Source organism: Physeter macrocephalus, chromosome 12, assembly GCF_002837175.3.
Source record: "Physeter macrocephalus isolate SW-GA chromosome 12, ASM283717v5, whole genome shotgun sequence".
In the NCBI taxonomy this organism is placed as follows: Eukaryota; Metazoa; Chordata; class Mammalia; order Artiodactyla; family Physeteridae; genus Physeter; species Physeter macrocephalus.
Window position 1 is genome coordinate 17537984 of NC_041225.1, and position 17550 is coordinate 17555533.

General features: G+C 43.8%; 1 protein-coding gene across 4 annotated transcripts in view; it reads left to right on the plus strand.

The window, feature by feature from the left end:
- Nucleotides 1-8164, plus strand: part of MRPL30 (mitochondrial ribosomal protein L30) — a 106269-nt gene extending 98105 nt beyond the window's left edge. For 2 of the 4 annotated variants that reach the window (XM_055088928.1, XM_055088920.1), the window contains exon 11: nt 4395-5036. The gene's annotated coding sequence lies outside the window, so the exon portion shown is untranslated. Of the gene's footprint in view, nt 1-4394; nt 5037-5071; nt 5292-7913 lie in introns of those variants that run through there. The other 2 variants (XM_055088921.1, XM_055088929.1) reach the window with 2 other exon arrangements.
- Nucleotides 8165-17550: the final 9386 nt, after the last annotated feature.

The following is a 17550-nucleotide window of genomic DNA, read 5'->3' on the forward strand; positions in this document are numbered from 1 at the left end:
TTGCCATTTTGTTAATTGTTTTGGATTTGTTTTTGTAGGTCCTTTTTCTTCCCTTCCTCTTTTGTTCTCTTGTGATTTGTTGACTAACTTTAGTGTTGTGTTTGGATGCCTTTTTCTTTTTTTGTGTGTATCTATTATAGATTTTCAGTTTGCAGTTACCATGAGGATTTGATATAGCAGTCTGTATATAAGCAAGATTGTGTTAAGTTGCTGGTGTTTTAATTTCAGATGCATTTCCAATATCCTTCATTTGTGCTCTCCTCACGATTGCTGATTTTGATATCAAATTTGTGTGCAGATGATTTCCTACCTTTACTGTATGTTTACCTTTACCAGTGAGCTTTTCCATTTGTAAGTTTTGTTTTGTTTTGTTTTGTTGTGAGGTATGCGGGCCTCTCACTGTTGTGGCTTCTCCCGTTGCGGAGCACAGGCTCCGGACGCGCAGGCTCAGCAGACATGGCTTACGGTCCCAGCTGCTCCGTGGCATGTGGGATCTTCCCAGACTGGGGCACGGACCCGTGTCCCCTGCATCGGCAGGCGGACTCTCAACCACTGCGCCACCAGGGAAGCCCTGTAATTTTTTGGTTTCTAGTTGTGGCATTTTCTTTTCCACCTAGAGAAGTTCCTTTAGCCTTTGTTTCAAAGCTGGTCTGGTGGTGCTGAATTCTGTTAGCTTTTGCTTGTCTGTAAAGCTTTTGATTTCTCTGTCAAATCTAAATGAGAGCCTTGCTGGGTAGAGTATTCTCGGTTGTAGGTTCTTCCATTTGATCACTTTAAATATATCGTGCCACTCCCTTCTGGCCTGCAGAGTTTCTGCTGAGAAATCAGCTGAAAACCTTATGGGAGTTCCCTTGTACATTATTTGTTGCTTTTCCTTTGTTGCTTTTAATATTTTTTCTTTGTCTTTAATTTTTGTCAGTTTGATTGCTGTGTGTCTTGGCATGTTCCTCCTTGGGCTTATCTTGCCTGGGACTCTCTGCGCTTCCTGGACTTGGGTGACTATTTCCTTTTCCATGTTAGGGAAGTTTTCAGCTATTATCTCTTCGAATATTTTCTCAGGTCCTTTCTCTCTCCTCCTTCTGGGTCCCCTATAATGTGAATGTTGGTGCATTAGATGTTGTCCCAGAGATCTCTTAGACTGTCCTCATTTCTTTTCATTCTTTTTTCTTTATTCTATTCCACCAGAGTGATTTCCACCATTCTGTCTTCCAGCTCACTTACCTGTTCTTCTGCCTCAGTTATTCTGCTACTGATTCCTTCTAGTGTATTTTTCATTTCAGTTATTGTATTGTTCATCTCTGTTGTTTGTTCTTTAGTTCTTCTAGGTCTTTGTTAAACATTTCTTGTATCTTCTTGATCTGTGCCTCCATTCTTTTTCCAAGATTGTGGATCATCTTTATTACCACTACTGTGAATTCTTTTTCAGGTAGATTGCCTATCTCCACTTCCCTTAGTTGTTCTTCTGGAGTTTTATCTTGTTCCTTCATCTGGACCATATTCCTCTACCATCTCATTTTGTCTAACTTTCTGTGATTGCAGTTTCCTCCACAGGCTGCAGGGTTGCAGCTTTTCTTGCTTCTGCTGTATGCCCCCTGGTGGATGAGGCTGTCTAAGAGGCTTGTGCAGGCTTCCTGGTGGGAGAGACTGGTACTTGCCCACTGGTGGGTGGAGCTTGGCCTTGTCCCTCTGGCAGGCAGGGATGTGTCAGGTGGTGTGGTTTATTGGACAGCTGTGTGTTCAGGAAGACTTTAAGCAGCCTGTCTGCTGTTGGGTAGGCCTGTGTTCCCACCCTGTTGGTTGTTTGTCCTGAAGCGTCCCAGCGCTGGAGCCTACAGGCTATAGAGTAGAGCCAGGTGTTGGTGAGAAAATGGCGGCCTCCAAGAGGGCTCACACTAATGAGTACTCCCCAGAACTGCTACTGCCAGTGTCCTTGTCCCTGCAGTGAGCCAGAGCCGCCCCCCCCCACCTCCACAGGAGACCCTCCAATACTAGTAAGTAAGTCTGGTCCAATGTCTTATGAGGTCACTGCTTTTTATCCTGGGTCCTGGTGTGCACAAGACCATGTGTGCACCCTCCAAGAGTGGAGTTTCTGTTTCCTCCAGTCTTCTGGAATTCCTGTGATCAAACCCTGCTGGCCTTCAAAGCCAGATTCACTGGGGGCTCCTCCTCCCATTGCCAGACCCCAAGCTGGAGAGCCTCATGTGGGGCTCAGAACTTTCACTCCTGTGGGAGAACTTCTGTGGTATAATTATTTTCCAGTTTGTGGGTCACCCACCTGGAGTGTATGGGACTTGATTTTATCATGCTTGCACCCCTCCTACTAACTCATTGTAGCTTCTTCTTTGTCTTTGGATGTAGGGTATCTTTAGCACTTTTTTGTTGATGGTTGTTCAGCAGTTAGTTGTGATTTTGGTGTTTCCATAAGATGAGGTGAGCTCATGTCTTTCTACTCTGACATCTTGTCTCCTTCACCCAAAGTTCCTTATAGTCCCAAAATTCCTTGTAAAATTTTAAAAAGTATTTGTTGAATGGATGGTTCAAGAAAGAAAGGAATGAATGTAAGCCTGGCCCTATCTGAGAAGTTTTTAAAATTCAGAGCCAGGAAAAAATTTGCTTCTCTTGAGGAACTATGCTTCCTACTTTTCTTTGTCCAAAAAAAAAAAAAAAAATTTACCTTTTCCTCTTTGCCCCAGTTGCAAGGGACCCTAGGACTGAATCTGAAATTCAAGCATGGCAACGATGTCAGCCTCAGTGGTCAGCTGAGTCCCATCTCCTTAATCCCAGTGTTGCTAGTTTTGTATTGAATTACATCAGTTTTACAATGGTAAATCACGTCAATGCTTCCGTAGAATTATATGTTCTATTAATAAATTCAATAAATACTTCTGGTGAAAAAATTTTTATAGAGGAACAGTGACCATTTTTCAATGGTATGGATTTAAAGTCTGGCCCAAGCAGTGCTGCTGTAAGTCCACCCCACATTCTGGAGAAGCCCCTCCTTTTGTGAGGCACCTGGCAAGAGGCTGCTTGTCAGTGGCTGTTAGCAACTCCAGGATTTGTTGAACAGCTTGGGGGGGGGAGAACATTTTCCGCTGCAGTTTTAAGTATCAGAAGTGCCACTATGTTCCCATGCTTATCTTTCCCATCTCCAAGGTCATTTGGGAAAAATGCAACACACTCACCAGTAAAGGCAAGAAGGCCCAGAAGTAGCCACAGCACAGACATATTGATGACTTGGCACTATGGATCCTAAAATGATTTTAAAATAGAAATTAGCTCAAAGATGTGAAGATATCAATTGTTGTCATAACATTATGTAGTGTTTCTATGGAAAGGTGTGAAAAGAATGAATGTGTGTCCGCCTGTCTGAACTAAGAAAATTAATTATTTGAATCATAATGAAATAAGCCAGAGCAGGACATGTGCTCCATCCATCCTTTTAATTAGCTTAAAAATTACGAGACTCCTGCTCAGCCCACAGGGACTCAACATACTGTCGAGTTACCAAATACAGGTTCTTTCAAGAAACCAAGATACTTTGATTCTCAACACTGAGAAATATGGTGATCTGACTGCAGATCTTGAAAAGCCAATTTCTGATGCATGTGCCTTATCCCAATAGCCTCTTCATTATCAAAAGATAATACCAAAAGTAGAATTTCTTATCAGTGCTTCTCTTACTTTGGGTTCTTTTTCCTTCAGTTAAGAGGAAAGGTTACACTTTACTTGGTTCCTTGCCATAGTCTTTGCTTTGGTTAGAAGAAGGAGCTGGAAGACATTCCCCATTGCTCTAAGCCCCCAGCCTGGGAATCTCAGACCCCTTTGTTCACCTTGAGCCATGTTTCCCGTTCTCCCTCTGTATCTAGGGGGACTAGTCCTGTACCTAGGACCCCTAGGCAGGAACAAACCTGGGCCAGAGCCTGGGGAGACCAATAAACAGGCTATTTCCACCAGCAAAGTCAAATCCTCATGAAGTCAGGTCATGATAGGGGTCCAGGATTGAACTCATAAGGGGGTCAGCAGACAAGAGATCGGACAACTGGTCACCATCAAGCACTTGTTCTCAAGTACTTGCTCATCTCAGCCACTCCTCTAATCACCTTCCTCGTGTACAAAGAGCCCTGGTTCCCCCACTAGCTACCAAATGAATATACAAATGCCAGCCAGAATAGCTTGCCGCTGACCCCAGGGGATGCCGGAGGAGCCAGCCACCTGCCCTCAAAGCCTCCACCTTCCACGAGCCCCTTCTACTGCTGGCTGCTCCCATCATCTCCCTTGGTCAGCTGAGCTTGGCTACGATCCTTCTGAGTTATTACTATCATTACAAGTAGGGTGTGTATATAAATATGTACTCGGCACTTTCATCATGCTTTTCTCATCTCTTTTGTTTGAAGGTTAATATTGTGGGTGGCTCCTTCCACACACCCAGGAAGAGAATATGTCAAGATGAAGAAGAGGTATTAAGAAAGTCATTTGAATTAACAAAAAGCCATGCTTTTTGTTTTTCTTCCCTACAACATTGAGATGGTCTATCTGCTTTCCCTTAGTTGAGTAGAAAATGTTGTGCCCAGTCCAGAACACCAGAAAGATACAGGAACTTTGAATTTTAGCTGTGTTTCCAGGAACTCTCAGATTCAATCACCTAACAGGAATCACCCACTGAGCCCTCGGCACTGAATGAGAGAGGACACTCCGTCCCAGGAAAAAGAGCAGAGAAAGAGCCATGTAGGTACAGGAAAAGCTCATAGTTTCATGAAAGTGTATATTTCCAGAGGCTTCTCACTGGCTTTATGGAAAGGACCCATCAGAAAAAAGGACTGCTTGCATCCAGATGCAAAACCCAGAGCATTTTACCCTTTGTACTGCTTTTCCAGGGAACAAAAATACTTCTTGGAAACACAAGTGGAAAAACTTAGCTTTTATTGCAACATGAAAGCTCGTTTCATTCTCCAAGCATGGAACTAAATGTCTGTGTTGCGTAAGCACTTGAATGAAAAGAGTCTGTATAAATACATGTGCCAATGACTTAGGAACACAGAGTGACTTTGGTTTTTTTTTTCAATTACATCAGGAAAGAGCAAGAAGTGACAATAAGACATCAACATAGCATATCGAAGGAACCCAAACTCTGTGACCCAACTTTCCAGGTGCCAAAAAGGAGTCTATGTTCAGAAGGGAGTGTTGAGGCGTCACTGGAGTGTGTGTGGAGAGAGTCCATCATCGGTCACCCAGGACCGATCCGGTTAAACCCCTGTGGCTCCAGACACTTGGAACCATTATCAAAACGTCAGGTCAGTCCAGCACTGTGTTCATCATGCCAAGCACAGCATCCACGGCAGCATCCCTCTCTTTCTGGAGAGCAAAACTGTGACAGACCGCATGGGGGTGTCAAGGTGGAGGGCACGCTGGAAACTGACAACCTGAACACCACTTGGGGCCAGTTCAGGTTCCTGGTGGCCTCCACTCACCCTCCCTCCACTGAGCACTTTGTAATTCTCAAAGCAGTGTTCAGATCTGTAAGGCGTCATGGACCATTTCCTCCTCAGTTAAACAATGTTTCTGGAAAAGGTGGAAATAAAGGTCTTTGTAGTTCTCTCACAAGAGAACCCCCATTCCTTTTCCATGAATGTTCTCCCAGATTTTCCCCACAAACCTTGAACCATAGGCATCCCAGGTCCTTAGGGTCCTCCAACCAGCCTGGAAAAGGTGCCGTGTTGACATCCTAAGGTGCTGGGAGATGGAGGTGGCCCTGCCCCATCGTGCCCCACCCCACTTGGTCCTGGAAGGATTGAGAACTGCTCTCTACACACACACCAGGCAGGTCTCCTCTGCTCCACGTTGTACTGTCACCCTGACCCTGGTTTTAGTGCTAACTCAGCCTTCTTGCTTGCTCCCTGTGGACTGAAAGGCCTTTCCAGTAGCATCACATCTTAGCCATATCCCCTCTTGCTCTCCCTGCTCACACACACCTAGCACTGCCCCGCAGACTGCCGTGCACCAACAGGCCTTAAATGAAAATAACAGCAATGACAGTCACATACATAAAATGTTTCTGCCACTAGGACCACATTTTCTTGAGAAAAATCTAACTTTCTAGAGTCAGATATAAGGGTCCTTTTAAACTCACTTTTTGCAGAGTTGCATTTTCACATGGTCCATGGAAATATATATTTACTGAATTTGGATCGTGAGCAAGGATCGCCAGCCTGGAAGGTTCGATCACTGCTCTTCACTCTCTGCAGGCAAATCCTTTCCTGGTTGAGAGAAACCTGGGAAGGAGTTCCTTCTCTCCCTTCGGCCTCTGTGCTTGCTTTCCTCACTTTGCCCATCTGGGATTCCCAGAGTTGGGAACTCCAGGAAGGCTCCTCTCCCAGTGCGAAGGACTGTCCCAGGAGTACCCCGTTCTGAACAAAGATCAAATCTGAGAGACCACGGTCTCTCATCCATCCAAGACTCTTGAAGCCTGTCTGGCCTTTGACTCTGCCAAGTTTAAGCTGTTAGACTTGTTGGCCTTAGGTCTTTCACAGCCTCCAGAGAAGATAGGAGTCTGTTATAGAAGCGTCACTTAAGGTGGGTGGGGTTAATGAAATAGGAGGGAGCCTGAGGGTGGGGGAGAGGTTACATCTGGAAAAACATAAACACCTCTGTCCTTTGGCTTTGAATTCACAAAAAACACATCTCATTTGGCCTATAACAGTTCCCATTAAATGCACACCTGTTTCTGTTCTCCCATTCTTTCTTTCGCCTGTGCTCACAAATCCAAAAGTAACTATATACTTGAATTAAAAGAAATCTAAACATGTATAAGTATTGTAAAAAAAAAATCATTCTATCATCTACATAATCTTTTATAACTTGCGTTTTCCTTGCAAGGTTCTTGAGTTTTCTCTGACTCCAACTTTTCTTATTTACTTAGCAGCAGAGACACAATCATTATCAGTTGATCACCATATCCTGGATTTTTCATGCTAAATAGGCCTGAGCAGAGTTCCACCGCTCACCTGTTTTCAGCGAGCTCTTGTCCTTAGAGACCATCAGCCCATCACCCCTTATATAGAGTCCCTGGCCTGCTGCCTCTTTCAAAAAGTGTTGACTTCACCCTCTTCCTAAGAGATTTATGGCTAAGTCTTACAAATTATAGTAATCATCAAATAATTATAAAGACTTTGAACTTATATAGGGCCTTTTATTCAAGAACGTCCTGACATTTTGCAAACATTAAGCAATATTATTTCCTGCCACACCTCAGAGGGCAGATCCTAGTTATATTCATTTTGACATTTTCTGGTCCTACACTTGTTTCTATTTGCACCAGTTTCTGGGAATGGGGCCAGGTAGGAAGGAAGGAAGGGAGGAAGGGAGGGAGGGTGGAAGGAACTGAATCTGGAGTGTTAGAAACTCTTATTCTTGGTGTGTATTTCAGGCAAGCAGAGCCACACCTTAGGCTGAATGATGCTCTTTTATACACATCTAATACCTACAGTTTGTTCCTAAATGTCTACCCCAATAGATACTTCAAGAGGGTTTATATGAAATTTCTAGGAAGGAATCCTTGCCCCAGATTGCCCAAGGGATGAGTTCCATAACTAAAAGAAGGCGCCTCCTCCACCACCATGCCCTATGCCGCAGCTCTACTGAGTGGCTTGATCTCCCCCAAGCAGCCCCATCATTTGCTCTCTGCCTATGGACAGGCTCCTCCCTCTGGCAGAAATACCCTTGGGGACAAGACTGTGTGTCATTTGTCTTTACAACCCTAGCACCTAACACCTTGCCCAACACATATGAGATACTCAATAAAACCCATGGAATAAATGGGTTGCGCATTGGCTGACTTGTTGCTAATCTGTCTCCTCTGCATCCCCTGCCTTCTCCTGGGTCCCCTGCCCTGCCACACCTGGAATGTGTGAGAGCAGTGAACTTGGCAGCTTCATTCATGACAGTCCTCAGAGACCAGATCAGAGTCTAGCACGTTGTGTGTGTTCAGTAAATATTTGTTGAATCAGTCAATGCATGAAGAATCTTCAATCTCACCCAGCAAGTTTCAGATCGGGCCTCCAACCCTGCGTCCCAGGTTGGTTTCCATGCTGCCTGGTAGGTATTTCAGCCTGAAAACAACTTGAGAGCAAGGACTGGGTCTTTTTTCCTGTATCCCCTAAACGGCACATAAGAGGTATTCGGTAGATGTTGATAGAATGAATAAATGAACCAAAGGATATTTATGACTTGGGGAAGTCACTGACTCCGTATTTGCAGCTCAGACTTTGGGGACTGGGATTTCCTAGTTCACTCCCCATGGCTGAGATGGTGAGGCTACGAGAAGACAGGGCACTCTGAGCAAGGATCCAGACCCAGAGACCAGGAGTTCCTGAACTTTACATTTGGGGACAGGGTGTGAGAATGCTGGTCTCCTCTCTGTTGTTGGCAGATTTGGGATAAAAAGCAGATAAATAACGTACCCCACTAGAAACCATATCCCTACCAAACAATGGAATCCTTTCTCTTTATTTTGTCTACCAAGGTCTAGCACACACCAAAGACAACTCAAATTTATTAGAGTGTGTGAAAATTCGGGAAGGCCCTGGCCCCATCTGCAAAAACACCACGTCGCCAGGGCCAATCAAACCCAGTGCCGAGGATGCACGTCAGCATCCTGGAAGTTTCTCCCTGCTTGGCAGCCAGCATGTTGCCTGGCAACAGCTCCACGGAAATGCTGCACACCAATGCCCTCAGGCTCATTCAGTCCTCAGCTACTCTGTATGGACAACCTCCCTTTCAAAGACCTGGCGGACACCCAGTGGGGAAGCTGGGGCGGAGTGGGCGTGAGGGCGGGTATTGAAAAGAAAGCTTGTTGCGCCTGTTCTTAAGTGAGATTAAATATTAGAAACAGCTGAAGATATTCCCTGCCATGCCCCATACAATTCTGACACCAATTCTGAGGTGTGTGTTTTTTTCCATCCCAAGCAGTTCTGTGACACCAGCTGAGTCCTATAATTTAACTCAATTCTGACACTATCTACCTGGAAATCGTTATCAGATCCCAAAGATGAAGGTCTCAGTCCTATAAAACTGCCCTCCACCCCCACGTCCAACTTCAGAAGCCAATTGTAAGTCCAGGCTTCTGACCTACCAGCTGTAGATCAGAAGTTCCAACGACCTCTCCTTGGGTTCCATTAATTTGCTAGAATGTGTCACAGAACTCAAAAGAGCCTTATACTTACTAGATTACCTATTTATTTCAAAGGATATAACTCAGGAACAGCCAGATGGAAGAGAGGCTGTAGGGCAAGGGATGGGGAAGGGGTGCAGAGTTCCCATGACCTCTCTGGGACCACTCTCCCCGCATCCCCACATGTTCGCCAACTCAGAAGCTCTCTGAACCCTCTCCTTGTGGGTTTGATGGAGGCTTCATTGCAGAGGCAGGATTGATTAAACCATTGGTTATTGGTGACTGAACTCAAGCTTCAGCCCCTCTCCCCTCCCAAGTAGAGGGGTGGGATTGAAAGTTCCAACCCTAAAATCACCAGATTGGCTCCACTGGCAACCAGCCCCCATCCTTAGGGGCTTTCATTAAAATGGCAAAAGACAACTTTATGGTTCTCATCACTTAGGAAATTCTGAGGGTTTCAGAAGCTCCGTGCCAGGAAGGGGACAAATGGAGGCACCAAGCTAGGAACCTAGGCTTAGGCTAAGAGCCAAACCTGTTTCCCCCTAGATGCTGCTCCAGGTGGCATTTGGTCCTGAAGTTCTGGACAGTCTCTTTTAGGCAGGGGCTCCCTGGACTCTTCTGTTCAGTCTCTGCCCTACTCAGTGTTTGACCTTTCCACCACTGTCAGTCCTGAGTGGAGCTCCTGTCTTTGGTTGCTATTCATGTCATGGCTTCACACGGACCCTGTTGATTCTTCGATGACTTCTAATTCCTCCCACCCTAAGTATCCTCGTGACCTAAGAGGGCATTTTCCAAAAAGCCTTCTGGACACTGCAGAGAAAATGGCAGATGTGTACTTGTACACGTCAGAGTCCAGGAATGCTCCTTGTGGCATTTTATAAGAGGTGGCTGGCTGGATAGGGCAGATGCTGTGTTGTGCTCTGCTAATATTTCCCAGGGGAAAACTTGGCAGCTCTTCTTGCCCTCCCCTGAGGGAGGACACACAGGCTGGTCCCAGACACAGGCTTGAGGTGCAGTCTAACAGAATGTACCCCATAGATAGCGGGTGTGGCCTACACTCACTTGGTGGGCAAGCTGAAGAGGGCTTTCCTGTTTCCACATCCTGGAAAGCTCTTGTTAGTGTTTTTCTAAGAACAAAGGAAGGAACTGATCCGATCTGATGTGCACCTATAGAACCTTTATACTCATTTGAAGAGACCCTACAGTCATATAAGCCTATCACTGCTCTTTATCATAGATTATTCAAAACACCAGGAACAATAAAATCTATGCGATTTTTTTCATACATTGAACACAGAATTTGTGGATGATTTTTCTATTTCTTTTCACAGTCTATGATGCCATCCTCAGAAACAGAAGTCTACATGTAGTCAAGCATTCTCATTGCAAAAGACCATATCTTCTAGTTTTCATTAAGGTCAATGCGACAGTGGAAAGATACGATTGAATTTTCAGCATGGTAAAAGTCTGACTACCTAAAACTGTCAGATGGAAAAAGGTGCCATGTCTAAATATACTGCTGGTTGCTGAAAGGAAAGCTCAAAACCTTGCTGCTTTTCTTGTCAGTGATCGCGAGAAGAAGAGGAGTATTTTTATCAATCATGTTCACAAGACGCCTCCTGCCAGTTCTGGGGTTCAGAAAGAATGGACTTATTCTTAATAGTCAAACCCCTGTTCATTGAGAGGTTCTACCATGTTTGCTTTATTAGGGGGGAAAAATCTTCTATTTTGCCTTCCTCCTTTTTAATCTTTGGCTTGGCACATCCCTAAGTTGTGAAATCTCCTTGTGTGTTAAGACCAGCGTTTTAATACCAATTTATAAACATGCGAGTACTTATATAAATTTAGACATGTAGATGCATGTCTTTTATTGGCTTTCCTCTTACACCTAATAAAATCTCCAAGAGAAATACTTTTCAATTGTCAAAAACTTCTATTACATGGACCTGAAACTACTTTTGCCTGAAAGTATTAGGGAGATGATCAATGAATGAAGGCTGGATCTTTAATTTGTTTCAGATTACTTCTAGTTTACATGAAGAAAAAGAATAATTGGGGATTTGAATTATGAACCAGACATAGGTACTTTGGTACATTTTCTATCTATATTCATATGATGCCTTTTCTCCAATAAGTGTGAAATAAAATATTGACCCCGTGTAACAAATACAATACAAAAACAAGGCAAATAATAAATGCCTAGGCTAACTATGGAGAAAAGAAATTCCAGGAAGCAAGTAACAACCGTATTCCTTTTAAAATATTTCTGTCCGTCCATTAAATAAGTATTTACTTACTACCCACATTGTGCCAACCACTGGGTTTATGCCAGGAATAAAAAGTTGAATAAGACACAACCTCTGCCCTCAAGAAGCTCACTGCCAGGTATTTACTGATATTTTTCTGACTTCTGTTGGGCCAAGGGGCTAAATTGCTGGTTCCCCCTGGAGCAAACATCCAACCTCTCATGTACAGACCATAAAACTCCATAGGATCCATTAGCCACCCTGAAACAAACTGATGAAGTAACTCTAAGTAAAGTTCTTTATTGTCCACAGGCATAGAAGTGTGAGACCAATAAAACTGTCTTATTCAGGAACCAATAAAATTCTTAGATGCTGTGACTCATGCAGTTTGTTTCAAATATCCCAAATGTGGAAACCTGTCCAAGGGATCACCCGGTCAGACCTCACAGTGATGGATCACTTCCCAGCGTATCAGATACTTTCACACATGCTATAGTAGCACCCTTATGATGTATAAAGCAGGCATAATCATTACCCATATTTTACAGTTGAGGAAACTGTGATCCTCAATAATGAAATGACTTAGATGACCAAATCAGCAAGGAGCCAAAGGTCAGGTTAGGTAGACTAGTTTGCCTACGATTTTATGTCCTGTAACTCCCCAGAGAGGATAGACTTCCTCTCTTTAATGGGATCTCTGGGAGTACCGTGATTTGGGAATCAGCATCAGTCAAGGCCACAGAAGTCTGCCTATTATATGGGGAACAATGGCCCACCATGGTTGTATAGAGGTGATTGACCTCCGGTGGTGGCTGGGATCCCTGGGGTATGATGCTTCCCTAGCAAGGCTGAGGAGATTGCCATTGGTCAGGTGAGGGAATGGAGCACTGTGTCCTGTGCCTTGGGGATTTGCATTCAGAAATGGAGGATGTTGGATGCTCTGTACAGTCTCTATAGAAGAGCATGGAGCTCCCAGGGGTTATTACCCAAAATCAGATCATGGGGGAAGCCCAGTCACCAATATCAGGTCCGGGGTGACGCTGGAAAATCTGAGATGGAGGCTTATCTAAGTAGTAGGATTTGTTGCCTTGAGAAATGAAGACCTGAGTCTTGGGCCTTCCTCATTAGCAGCCAATAATTCCAGGCCATCTAAGGCCTTCTGTAATAGTGGCCACATGAGTAACCAAAGGGAATAAGAAGGTCCTATGGTCTTTAGATAATCCCTTGAGAATAACTGCCTTGTGTCTGCTTCAAAAGGAGTGTGCTCAAAGCTGGCTAGGGCTTCCCATGCACTGGCTCTGAATTAACTTTAACTTAGGCTGAGATGCACGAATTGGCTGTTCTATCTGTGATTCCCCCAAATAATATATTATGGGATCCACTAGACTTGTGGAAATGAGTGTGTAATTGTGTTGTTCAATTCTAAAATTTCTATTTGATTCTTGGTATCTTTAAAATTTTTTTTCTTTTTCTGAGACTTTCTATTTATCTGCTGAGACTCTAATTTTTTGTTTGTTTCAAGTGTGTTTGTAATTGTTTGTTGAAGGATTTAGAAATCTTTGTCAGATAAATCTAACATCTGTCTTCTGGGTATGGGCATCTACTGATTGTCTTCTTTCATTCAGTTGAAGATCTTACTGGTTTTTGGTATGAGTGATTTTTAGTTGAAACCTGGACATTTGAGGTATTATTTTATGAGACTCTGGATCTTATTTAAACCTTCTATTTTAGCTAGCTCCCTCTGACATTGGTCTAACAGGGGAAGAGAGAGGTGCCATGTCCTTTTTTTTTTTTCTTTTTGGCCATGCCGTGGCATTCGGGATCTTAGTTCCCCTGAACAGGGACTGAACCCGTGCCAGTTGCAGTGGAAGCTCGGAGTCTTAACCACTGGACTGCCAGGGAAGTCCCAGAGAGGTGCCATGTCTTTCCTGCTAGGTGGGAATGAAAGTTCAGGCTCTCTACTCAGTTCCATTGACACCCAGTGGGTGTCATTACTGCTGTGCAGGGCTGGGAGGTTGGTTCCCAACCAGGCCTCCATTGACATCTCCCCAGCTGGGCAGATTAAGAGTGCCCTGCTGCTCCCCTAGCATTGGGTGCGGGTGGCCTCATTACCTCTGGGTGGTAAAGTCCTGATTCTCCATTAGACCTGCTCAGAATCACCTCTGTTGGAGAGAGGTGCTCATTACTGCCAGGTGGTAGTGGAAGTCCAGGTTCCTCACTTGGTCCTCAGGGACACTGCGGTGAGAGCAGGACATTCATTAGCCGCACTGGGATGAAAGTACCAGCTCCCTTCCTGACACCACAGCATAGGGAGGAATTGGGGCCCCCTGTTACAGCCTGGCGAGGGGGGAAGTCTAAGCTCCCCGTTCAGCCTCTGCTGCTGGGGTTGGGGCCACAGTATTGCCTCTGGTGTTTGCATAGACTAGAGCGGTGATTGTCTAAATGTTGTCTGTCTTGCTAGGCTTCTCCTTTCCTGGTCCTTTGGTTAGACACAGCAGGCTTCTGTTGAGGTCTCTTGGGGGAGGGGAGGGAGTTTTTCTGGGCCCTTAGGTGTTTCCAGGTTAGTAGCTTCTTCAACTTCAAGTCTGGCATATATGAAACAAAAAACAAACAAACAAAAGGAAAAAAAAACAAAGCAAGAGAAAACAAACAAAACCCAGGGAACTCACTGCCATGTCATTCTTCAGGTCCTGAGCCAGTCTGCATTCTTCTCTCAAACTTACAGTTTTCTTATGGGTTTTTTTTTGTTTGTTTTTTGGTTTTTTCAATTGAAGTATAGTTGATTTACAATATTGTGTTAGTTTCAGGTGTACAGCAAAGTGATTCACACACACACATGCATGTATATATATTTATATAGCTGAATATATATAAAAAATATATATACAAAGATCCTTTTCCCTTAAAGATTGTTAAGATATTGACTATAGTTCCCTGTGCTATACAGTAGGTCATTGTTGGTTATCTATTTTATATATAGTGGTGTGTATATGTTAATCCTAACCTCCTAATTTATCCCTCCCCCCCAACTTTCTCCTTTGATAACCATAAGATTGTTTTCTATGTCTGTGAGTCTATCTCTGTTGTGTAGGTAATTTCATTTGTATCACTTTTTTAGGTTCCACATGTAAGTGATATCATATGATGGTTGTCTTTGTCTGGCTCACTTCACTTGGTATGATAATCTCTAGTTCCATCCATGTTGCTGCAAAATGTTTTTTAAAATATATAAAAGTAGGGAAAAGTAGGGAGCAGAGTGTCTATTCTACCTGCCCTGAAGCAAAGTCCTTCATGCACGTGCTTTTGAAAGAAAGGAAATTTTTTTCACATTAATATATTTTCCAAAAGGTACTTTATTTATTCATTATTTTGCCATGCCACGGGGCTTGCAGGATCTTAGTTCCCGACCAGGGATCAAACTCAGGCCCCGGCAATGAAAGTACTGAGTTCTAACCACTGGACTGCCAGGGAATTCCCAAAAGGTACTTTTTTTTTTTTAACATCTTTATTGGGGTATAATTGCTTTACAGTGGTGTGTTAGTTTCTGCTTTACAACAAAGTGAATCAGTTATACATATACATATGTTCCCATATCTCTTCCCTCTTGCGTCTCCCTCCCTCCCACCCTCCCTATCCCACCCCTCTAGGTGGTCACAAACCACCTAGCTGATCTCCCTGTGCCATGCGGCTGCTTCCCACTAGCTATCCACCCTACGTTTGGTAGTGTATATATGTCCATGCCACTCTCTCACTTTGTCACAGCTTACCCTTCCCCCTCCCCATATCCTCAAGTCCATGCTCTAGTAGGTCTGTGTTTTATTCCCATCCTACCCCTAGGCTCTTCATGACATTTTTTTTTCTTAGATTCCATATATATGTGTTGGCATACGGTATTTGTTTTTCTCCTTCTGACTTACTTCACTCTGTATCACAGACTCCAGGTCCATCCCCCTCACTACAAATAACTCAATTTCGTTTCTTTTTATGGCTGAGTAATATTCCCCAAAAGGTACTTTTTTAAAGCTTATTTTCACACTTAATATTATATTGCTAGGACCCATCCACATTGTGTATAGCTGCATTCCAGGCTTGGATGATTTCCAGTGCAGACTCGTGGTCAGTGCCCTGCACTGCCAGTGTAAGGCTGCCAGGGTCACTTAACTGGCCACCTTGCCCAGTCCTCGCAGCCATGGGCCCTCCAGAGATGATCTATGACCACACAGCACAAACCCCCTCGGTGGTGTTTTCTTGGTCACTCATTCCCCTTTTCCTTCAAAGATGGAGATCTGGGGAACCTTGGGTGCCCACAGTGTTAAAGATGCAATAAGCCATGAATGTGGTCACTGGGGCATTTGGAAATGACTTAGAAGGGTCAGGCCTTCCCAGTAAGGCCTGGAGAATCTTCTAAATTCTCTAGAAGAAAACTGCCAAAAGCTGATAAGTGTTGCTTTACTGGGAAATTAAGCTACAGTTTGGCTGATTTTATGATGTAGATCCCTAACAAAAATCAGGGAGGCTCTATTTTTAAAGGAGTAAAGATATGTGTGGATATGTATGTGTATATATATATATATATATATATATGTTTTCTGTTTGATTTTAAATGCACAAAAAAGTAGTTAAGCTCAGTATTGGCTTATAAATCATGAAATGTCACCTGGCCCATCCACACTAAAGACCATTTAAAAGTACCTGGTTATGAACCTATTTCTACTTCTCTAAACACAGACGCCCTGTATCAAGACTCCTCAGGTCATATCTGTAGCTTCTAGAGTTCATCACAGTTTATAGCCCTCCTGGAATTTAGATGTTAAATATCTGATTAACACCTTTTTGCTTGTGAGTCTAAACTCTAAATGCTCTTTTACCTCTATTATCCAGAAGCAAAATGATGCAGATGTTACAAGTCAGACAGATCTGGGATTCAGTCCTTGTTCTACTGCTTTCTACCACATGATCTTGGGCAAATCTCTGAGTCTGTTTCCTTGTCTGTAAAATCGGGATAAAAACAATACCTGTTTCCTAGGGTTGTTGTGGGGATTGCTTGAGAGAAAATATCTGTAAAATGTCAGCACAGTATTAGCACAATTAATTTATCACAATGCCTGACATAAAGATGTTAGTTGTCACAAAGGAAAAATCCAACCATCATAAATTTTGAGAGATCTAATTGGCTTTATTCAGCAATTCATGAAGCAATTCACGAATCGGGCAGTCTCCAGTCTAGCAGATAGAAAGGAACTCCGAAGAACCGTACAAGGTGAGAGATTTTTATAGACCAAAGTAAACAGGAACAAGGAAGTTATCCTGGGCATTTGCTGATTGGTAAAAGCAGGGCTATTCCCTTATATGGAGCAAAGGAAAGTCTTGGAGCAGGTTAGCTAACTTGTGCTGAGCAGGCAAGCACTGACTGGGTGACCTGACCTTTCCTTTTATGGGAGAGCTGAACATAGAAAAGTAGCCTGAACCACTCCATCTTGGGCCTAATCAGGTTACTTTAACAGTTGTTAAGTAAAAATAGGTTGTTGGGAAGGTTAAATGGTATATAAATAATAAAAACATCTAGGACAATGCTAGATGCATATGTATATTCTATTTCTTTAGAGCAGTGGCTTTCAATGGCAGGTGGTTAGAGCCTCTTGGAGAGCTTTAAAAACATCAAGATGCCCGTGCCATATTCCAGGCCAAGTACCTCAGAATCTCTGGGGGTTGGGCCCAGGCATCATTACTGTTTGAAGCGCCCCAGGTGTGGTGGGCAGAGCAATGGTGTCCCAAAGAAGGCCACGTCTTAATCCCCGGAAACTGTGACCTGTTTTCTGGATGTATGTTACCAGCAGAAGGGAATCGAGGCAGCAGATGGAATTAAGGTTGCTCATCAACTGACCTTAAAATAGGCAGAATACTCTGGATTATCCAGGTGGATCCAGTATTCACAGGGGTCTTTAAATGTGACAGCGGGAGGCAGACGAGTCAGTGTCAGAGACTCTATCAGGCCTTGACGCTCATGAAGACAGAGAGGAAAGGGCCCCGAGCCAAGGAATGAGGCAGCATCTAGAGGCTGGGAAAGACAAGAAAATGGATTCTCTATAGAGCGTCCAGAAAGACCACAGCCTTGCTGACACTTCAATTTGAGCGCAG